The sequence below is a fragment of the Myotis davidii genome, unplaced genomic scaffold (genome assembly GCF_000327345.1).
Source record: "Myotis davidii unplaced genomic scaffold, ASM32734v1 scaffold1610, whole genome shotgun sequence".
NCBI classification, from domain to species: Eukaryota; Metazoa; Chordata; class Mammalia; order Chiroptera; family Vespertilionidae; genus Myotis; species Myotis davidii.
Window position 1 is genome coordinate 2,927 of NW_006281512.1, and position 9,187 is coordinate 12,113.

At 40.6% G+C, this 9,187-nt stretch overlaps 1 long non-coding RNA gene across 1 annotated transcript; it reads right to left on the reverse strand.

Annotated features, from left to right (window-relative positions):
* Positions 1 to 5,292: 5,292 nt before the first annotated feature.
* LOC107182026 lies at positions 5,293 to 7,363 on the reverse strand. The gene is made up of 2 exons (XR_001512776.1): positions 6,960 to 7,363; positions 5,293 to 6,458 (listed from the first exon to the last, which is right to left on the reverse strand). It is a non-coding gene; the product is annotated as an uncharacterized LOC107182026 (long non-coding RNA).
* Positions 7,364 to 9,187: the final 1,824 nt, after the last annotated feature.

The window sequence follows — 9,187 nt, forward strand, 5'->3', positions numbered from 1 at the left end:
GCCACTAGGGTTGTACCCGCAAGCCAGGAGCATGACCTTGAACGCACTCGAACCTGGGACCTTTCAGTCCGCAGGCCGACGCTCTATCCACTGAGCCAAACCGGTTTTGGCCAGGTCATTTTATATTACACCAATCAAATGGTCTTTTAGCCTCTGATAATTACCCTTAGTGATGGGGGAACTCTATCATGAGTCAGCTTGTCTCTCCATACTTCTTTGCAATATTTAGCTGAAATGGATTATTCTACAGCTTCACCTTATTCAGAATATTTGTATTATCTTGCACATATTGCTTCATTTCTCTCTCTCCTACATCTTCAGCTTCTCCTCTCTGCTACCTTTTGAGCTGCCAGGCACTGTGTTGGGTGATGGTGATATGGAGTCAAATTAGACAACAGTTCCTATCTTCAAGGACTTCTCAGTGTAGTAAGAGAGTTTGACATGTACAAGTTTATTAGAACTGTATATGTTTATCCACAATGGCAGCATGTACAAGGTACTTAGGGGTTCAGAAAAGTAACCATTTGACTGAGTCCAGAGATGCTATACGTTGGAGGAATGAATGCTTAAGTTGGTTCTTAAAAGAGGTAAAGGTTGACCAAGGAGAAAACAGAGTGAAAGACATTCTAAGCAAAGGCATGGAGATAGGAAATCGAATGATTAACTGAAATTAGATTGGAAGTATATGCTAGGAATGGATTTGTATACACCAGTAGTATGTCGTGAAATGTGGATTTCTTGAGCACTTTAAGAAGGGAATGCTCTTGATAGTCACTCTGGCAGTAGTATGGTGTATATTCTGGAAGATTTTCAAATCTGGACAGGGGGATCAGTTAGAGGGCTACAGTAGTAGTTAAAATGATACATGATCTAAGGATGTGGGAATGGAGAAGGGACAACCTCTTAAACAAACGGTTATAAAAACTTACGGGAAAATTAAGGTGGTGAAGGGGGAAAATCATGGCTTTTGGACTTTGGCAAATGTGTATTCCTCTGGCCTTGATGAAAGATCTTCTCATGTTCTTTAGATGAGTGTTGCTGTTGTTTCCTACTAGACCAGGGCTTGGCTGCATAAATAATGTAAGTTTCTTTTGGGGGACAGCCATATATGAAATGTTGATGCTCAGGAAGACACCTGAACAGCTCCAGATCTCTTATAGTATTACTAATCCTGGACCTTTTCATCAGTAGCAGGACTATTCTCACTGCACTTTCAACCAAAGTAGCAAGTGTGTGTGTGTGTGTGTGTGTGTGTGTGTGTGTGTGTGTGTGAAAGACAAATCGATGAGAGAAACATCGATTAGTTGCCTCCTGCATGCGCCTCACCCAGGGCCTGGGCTGGGAAGGAGCCTGCAACGGAGGTATGTGCCTTGACCAGAATCGAACCCAGGACCCTTCAGGCCACAGGCTGATGCTCTAATCACTGAGCCAAACTGGCTAGGGCGAAAGTGTGTGTCTGTGTATACATTTATACATACATATACATGTGTATATGTATATGTACATGTACACACACACACACACTGAATGGCCATATTATTATGACCACCCCATCAGTACTTCGTTGGACCACCTTTTGCCTTCAATACTGTGGCTATACTTCTTGGCATTGATTCCACGAGATGTTAAAAGTTGATGCAAGGAATCTGACACCACGACGAATAGCACTGTCCAGTTCTGATGGCTCTTTTAACTTCGTCCCACAAATGCTCAATTAGATTGAGATCTGGTAATTGTGGGGTCACCTAAGCAAGGTAAATTCTCCCTCATGTTCTTGAAACCACTCCTGCACAATATGAGCATCATGGCATGGTGCATTGTCTTGTTGGAAGAAGACATCTCCATTGGGATACGCCATCAACATGATAGGATGAACTTGATCAGCAATGATACTTAGGTATGTTGTGCGATTCAGACGTTTATAATAATCTGGCCCTCTAGCAACTTCAGTGGGAAATTATAGTTAATTTGTCTACAAATGTCAGGTGGTCATAATAATATTGCCACTCTGTGTGTGTGTGTGTGTGTATCTTTATTGTTAAAAGTATGGTATTACATATGTCCCACTTTCTCCCCCACTGACTCAAAGTATATATATTTTTAAACAGAAGTACACCAATTCTTTATTTTGCTTAGGGATTTAAAAATGTTTATGGCTACACCTCCAAGTAAAGCATATAGTAAATAATTAAAAATATAAACTTATCGTGTTATCTTCTCTTTTCTCAAAGGTATATAAACACAATATTCTTGGGGAAATTTTCCACTTAATGTTCAGAGTGGTGACCCTGGGGATTCAAAGAATGACTTTCAATGGGAGAATTTATTTAAGAAGTTTTATGCATTTTCAGTAGACCATGTGTAACTACCCATCCTGGAAGACAATAGGAGGAAGGTTGGGAAAGAAATTCCAGAACAGGACCACAAAGCAGTACAGTGAGAATTTGGGCCTGGGAACTAGATAGCTTGGGCTCAAATCTGCTCTGACACTTAACCAATGTGGTTTGAGCATGATTTTTCACCTCTCTGGGACTTGGTTTCCTCCACTGTGAAATAGGGGTAATAATAACTTTTTGCAAGGATTTTGGTGAAGGCATGTGGGGAAAGTAAGGAATTAATGGGATATTTACATAAAGCCCGCCTGGCGCGCGCCTCCGAACCTCTGTTCTTGGTGCCTCTGCACCTCCTACTCAGTATCAATGTACTTCTTTCTTTCCTTCTAGTTGTAGAACTTCCATTGGGTCACCTTTCCCATGGTTCTGGATTATAGCTGTTTTGTCTTATAGTTGGTAGTTTCAATGTTGTTGTGGGAGGCAGCACATACAGGTCTATACCTTATGCTGCCATCTTGGTTCTCCTCGATTTCCTAATTCTTTGAAAGAGCAGCAGAGTGGTCAGCTTGAAGTGGCATAAATGGACTTCTTTAAAACTGACGTTTTTCCTTGACCTTCACCTTACTTCATTACATGGTACAAGCTTTTGTTGGCTGTGTTCCATAATGTATTTTGGCTTCTGTGCAACTAAGTTGAGGTAAAATCCAAGCACAGTGCTTTAAAAACACATATTGAGTTATTAGATGACACAGTCCCATTATCTAATTGAGGTTTTAAGATAGACAAAACAAAACAAATAAAAAAAAACACACACATCAATGGGTGAATAAGAGCTGCTTTGCAAAAGTCATTGGTCAGGGTACATCCAGTTTAGTAGCCGTATTGTAGATCCTTCCAGTGCTGTTGGGAAGGAGGGCTGGAAATTGATGGCCTTTAGGACTTGGAAGGTAAAGTTTAGAGGAGAGTATCTGTGAACCCTCTAACATCACATGCAGTCATTTTTCTTCTGTTATAGTCTTCAAATGAGCCAATATTCCAACAAAGTTTTAGAGTTCCTCTGTTAGAGTGAACAGCCCATCCCCTCCTGTGGGGGCTGCTTTATTCCTTAGGAAGAGTTGTTGGAAGACTTCATTTGAGAGGAAACAATAACAACAAAGAAAAGAATCAGAGAATAACTAGAGCCTCTCTTCATCTCAGCTTCACAAAGCATGATTCAATAACAGAGGGATTCCTATCCTGAGACTCAGCCCACACATTGCTGTTTTCTTATTTCTTAAAGTATTACAAAGAGTATTACACATGTCTCCGTTTTTCTCCCCCTTGACAGTCCCCCGGCTTCCCCCACCCCCCAGTGTCTTATGTCCATTAGTTATTCTCATATGCATGCATATAAGTCCTTCAGTTGATCTCCTACTCCCCCCAAACATCCCCGAGGGTTTCCACTTTAGTTTGTCCCAGCTTCACAGGGGCCATCCCAGCCTCACAAGTGGCGTCGCAACCTCACAGGGGCCGTCTCAACCTCACCAGGACTGTCTCAGCCTCACCGGGGCCGATTCAGCCTCACCAGGGCCGTTTCAGCCTCACCAGAGCTGTCTCAGCCTCACAGGAGCCGTCTCAACCTCACCGGGGCTGATTCAACCTCACGAGGGCTGTCTCAGCCTCACCGGGGCCGTTTCAACCTCACTGGGGCTGTCTAGACCTCACAGGGGCTGTCTCGACCTCACCAGGGCCGTTTCAACCTCACCGGGGCCAGTTCAACCTCACCGGGGCCGTTTCAGCCTCGCTGGGGCCAATTCAATCTCACATGTTGCTCTTTTCAATAGCATGCTTAGCCCTCTTGGCTTCTTTCCCTTTCCTGTACATACAGTGTGTATATGAACTGTTACTTCTGATAATGAGCACCCCACATTCACAGAAAAAAAGTAATGCCTAGCCCTGGCCAGGGCACCTGCCCAGATTGCAGGCTCAATCCCCTCAGAGGTGTGCAGGAGGCAGCAGATCAATGATTCTCTCAACTCATTGATGTTCCTCTCCTCCTCTTCCCGTCTGAAATCAATATAAACATATTTTTTAAAAGAGTAATTGCTAAAAGATAGCATACTTGCCCTGTTTGACCTCCAATAATTAAAAATTACTGGGTCCTTCCCTAGTTAGTTTGGCTCAATGGATAGAGCATCAGCCCTTGGACTGAAGGGTTCTGGGTTCAATTCTGGCCAAGGGCACATACCTTGATTGCAGGCTCGATCCCTGGCCCAGCTCTCTCTGTGTATCTCCCCCTTCCTTCCACTCTCTCTAAAAATCAACTGAAAAATATCCTCGGGTGAGGATTAACAACAAAAAATTGCTATGTCCCAATGCTGGAATATAGGCTACTAGCAATGTTTGGGTTTCAGGAACGAAGGACCTTCAAGGAAGGAACAAAGTTGATTTAAATGTAACCTCTATCCCTGCACTCATATTCTTTTTCCCTCAGCCCCATGACTAAGATATTGATAAAAAGCAAACAAAAACCATGACTTTCTCATTCCACTGGCACTATTCTGCCCCGTGTATATGCCATTGGAAGTCACTCTTTAATTAGCACTTCCTTCTTCCAATATCTTAAGACCCAGAGAGGCATGAATGCTAAGGTTGAGGTTGAATTTGTCATAATTATCTGCATAGTTAATCAGCCTGAGATACACTACCACCTGAACTCATGGCAGCCACTGAAGCTGTAGCGAAGGCCAACAACCCTATGGATCCCAGTCCCAAGATTTACTCCTAATGTCTCAACTGATTATGAAATACCAGTAGGAGGGCTTGCCCAAACCCAGTGCTCCCTTCTGAATTGGTTATGAAGATTAAGACTTGTCTCAGGACATCTGATATACAAGTATAGAAATCATATGGGTTAAAAGCAATCCCATATTAGGAGTCCTAGTGACATTTTCCATTTTTATTATTTTATATATTTTTTAAAAAACTTTATTTTCACAGAATACATTTCACATTAAAGATTCTCACAGTGGGAAAAATAACAATTTGTTATTTAAAGTTTTATATTTGTGGATATTATTTTGGGACAAGTAAAATGAACGTATTTGAGGAGTTAAATCTCAGTTTAGAACATGTAATATTTTGATACCTCTACAAGGGTACCTCTTCCCTGCATGGAACTTCTCTATATTGAGAAGTTCTCCAGGCTCTTTTACCCAGGCTTTAGAAATTAGTAATGTGAAATATGAGCATTTCCTAACTTTAAGTTTCCCAAAGACATATAACCATCAGTAACTGGTATCAACTAAATAAAGGGGGAAAGTTTTCAAACATTAAGTGATGCATAAGTTTCTGCAGTCTTTACTTATGAATTTATAGTTTTTCCTTTGTCCTTAACTCCTAGGACAAATATAGCAGTTTGATTAGGTATTGAGAGTAATAAAACTGAATTCCCTTTAAGAGTCCAGTAAATTATAATGCAAAAGCTCATATATAATGTTCAGTTACATTGTGAGTCTTGAGAAGCTGGAGGACAACCTCATTCACTCGCCAGAATGTGGAACTCTGTCTCACAATTTCTTGGATACAATTCCTCTCAAACCTTTTCTTTACAGATTAAATTCTAAAACTAACCAGATGATTAAGAGAAGAGATTTATCTAACCAGTGGACTTATCTATTATTTCCTCCTTATTGTGAGATGAATGGCATGACAAAGCAGAGGCAAAGAGATGTACAATCAATTTTCAAGGTAGTAAGTCAAGGTCAGAGCTTCCCCAGCATGGCAACAGCTTTGCAGATGTCCACATTGTGATGGTTGAAATAACAAAGCCCAGCAAAAGTGAAAACCGAGAGTGCCAAGAGGCCTGCCTTGGCAGATTTCTGCAATGCATCCTTTTGAACATAGTAACAACTTGTCCAAGGCCCCAGTGACTATTTAGAGAGAGGACCACAGCCAGGGAGTAGTCCATCGCAGAAGGATTCAAACACACAGCTGGAAGTAGGCCCAGGAGCAAAACACTGACAACTCTCTCATCAGTCCAGTGGAGAGATGCAGCCTTGGAACCAGGATGGCGGCTGGGTGACAGATGAATGTGCTGTATTCCACACCATCCTGGGGTAGGTTAGTCTCACTCATATGTGGAATCTAATGAACAAAATAAACTGATGAACAAAACAGATCCAGAAACATGGAAGCATGGAACAGACTCTGGAATCTCAGAGGGAAGGCGGGGGTGGGTGGGAAGATATCAACCAAGGAACTTGTATGCATATATGTATAACCATGGACACAGATAATAGAGTGGTGGAGGCCCATGGTAGGCGGGTTAGAAGGGGTCAATGTGGAAAAATAAGGGGACATATTAAAAGGAGTTAAAGCAGAATTAGGTAGACAGGGTAAGGGATGAAAGAAGGAGGAATAATGGAGCTAGGTGAAACCACAAAATGTTTTGCAGAAAAACAAGATGGATAGCAAGAAAAAAAGGGTGTTTTGAAACAAGGATGTTTTTCTTGCAAGTGTCAAACAAAATGTTGCAAAAAGGCCAATAACCAATCAGAGAGCGGCACAGATAGACAAAGAGCGGGCCATTAGCAGATATAAGGGGAAGAGCAGAATACTTCGGGGTCGACCATTTGAATCCCCTACCTGAGCAGGGAGCCTGGGTTTGTTTGCAATAAACTCCTGCTTTGTTGAACTCCTCCGGCTGGTCCAATGGCTTCATTCTTTAATTCTGTGAGACACGACCCTAGAAAGAATTCCTGCTCACTGGTTCCAGTATCAATATGTAATACTTTCAGCAATAAAGATTTAATTTTAAAAATGTAATGAAGACCATAGTATATTAATCTTTACATGCATCTCTATTTATTTTGAATAAATTAGAATTGGAATTACCGAATTTGAATGATGAGAGGCACTTGAAAGGTATTGCTGAATTGTTCTCAATATTGTTGTACAAATTATTTCCCATCAATGATATATAAGTGTGCATAGTTCTCTACACATTAAAGCAAAGCTTCTTGTTTTTATAAATCTCTGCTCACTTAATAGGCGGTTTTAGAGGTTTTTATTTTTATTTTTTCTTCTTAATCCTTCCCCGAGGATATTTTTCCCCATTGATTTTCAGTGTGGAAGGGGGCAGGAGAGAGAGAAACATTGATGTGACCGAGAAAAATCAATTGGTTGCCTTCCGAACGTGCACCGACTGGGCTGAGGATTGAACCTGCAACCAAAGTATGTGCCCTTGACCAAAATCAAACCCAAGACCCTTTGGTCTGTGGGCTGACACTATAACCACTGAAAAAACTGGCCAGGGCAGAGAGACTTTTATTTCTAAGTTACATACAGAAAATTGACTTTATGGTATATAGGTCATGGGTTTTGACAAGTATAAAGTCATGTATTCTTCCACTCTAAAACCATACAGAACAGTTTTTTCACTGATTTCTCTGAAATGCTCTTTTTATTGTAAATCTGATTTCCAAGCAATGGAAACCACTTATTTGTTCTCCATTCATATGGTTTTGCCATTTCCAGCGGTCATATGAATGGAATCATGCAATATGTAGACTTTTTGGTCTGGCTTCCTTCACTTAGCAAAATGCATTTAGGCTCTCTATGTGGTTATGTGAATCAACAGTTCATCCGTATATAACAATGTAATTCATTGTATGGATGTACCACTGGTTTTTATCCATTCGCTAATTGATGGATATGTAAAAACTTCCCACTTTTGGTGATTCTGAATAAAATTCGTTCTATAAACTTTCAGATACTGGTTTTGTGTGAACATAAATGTTCATTTCTATAGGGCAAATGCTTTGGAAAAGAAACAAGTATCATACTTTTCCAAAGCTTCTGTATCATTTTGCATTCCCACCACACATATGAGTTCCAGTTGCTCCACATTTTCACCAGTATTTGATATTCATATCGGTATTTTAGACTTTTACTAGCCATTCTACTAGATGTATAGTAATATCTCATAGTGGTCCTAATTTGCAATTCCCTAATGACATATAAGTTTAAGCACCTTTCCCATTCTTTTGTGCCATGTGAACATCTTCTTTAGTGAATTATCTATTAAAATCTTTTGGTTGATGGCTTTCCTTACTGTTGAGTGTTTAGAAATACTTTTTGTTTATTAATTAAATCTTTATTGTTCAGATTATTACATTTGTTCCTCTTCCCCCCCACCATAACTCCCCTCCACCCGGTTCCCACCGCACCCTCCTCCCTCACTCCCCACCCACTGTACTCATCCATAGGTGCACGATTTTTGTCCAGTCTCTTTCCGCATCCCCCTCACCCCTTCCCCTCCACAAGAATAGTCAGTCTACTCCCTTTCTATGCCGCTGATTCTATTATAATCACCAGTTCATTCTGTTCATCAGATTATTCACTTGATTTTCAGATTCACTTGTGGATAGATGTGTATTTGTTGTTCATAATTTGTATCTTTACCTTTTTCTTTTTTTTTAAAGGATACCTTTCAGCATTTCATATAATACTGGTTTGGTGGTGAAGAACTCCTTTAGCTTTTCCTTATCTGTGAAGCTCTTTATCTGACCTTCAATTCTGAATGATAGCTTTGCTGGATAAAGTAATCTTGGTTGTAGATTCTTGGTATTCATCACTTTGAATATTTCTTGCCACTCCCTTCTGGCCTGCATAGTTTCTGTTGAGAAATCAGCAGACAGTCATATGGACTCTCCCTTGTAGGTAACTAACTGCTTTTCTCTTGATGCTATTAAGAGTCTCTTTTTGTCTTTATCCCTTGGCATTTTAATTATGATGTGTCTTGGAGTGGTCCTCTTTGGATTCCCTTTGTTTGGGGTTCTCTGCGCTTCCTGGACTTGTAAGTCTATTTCTTT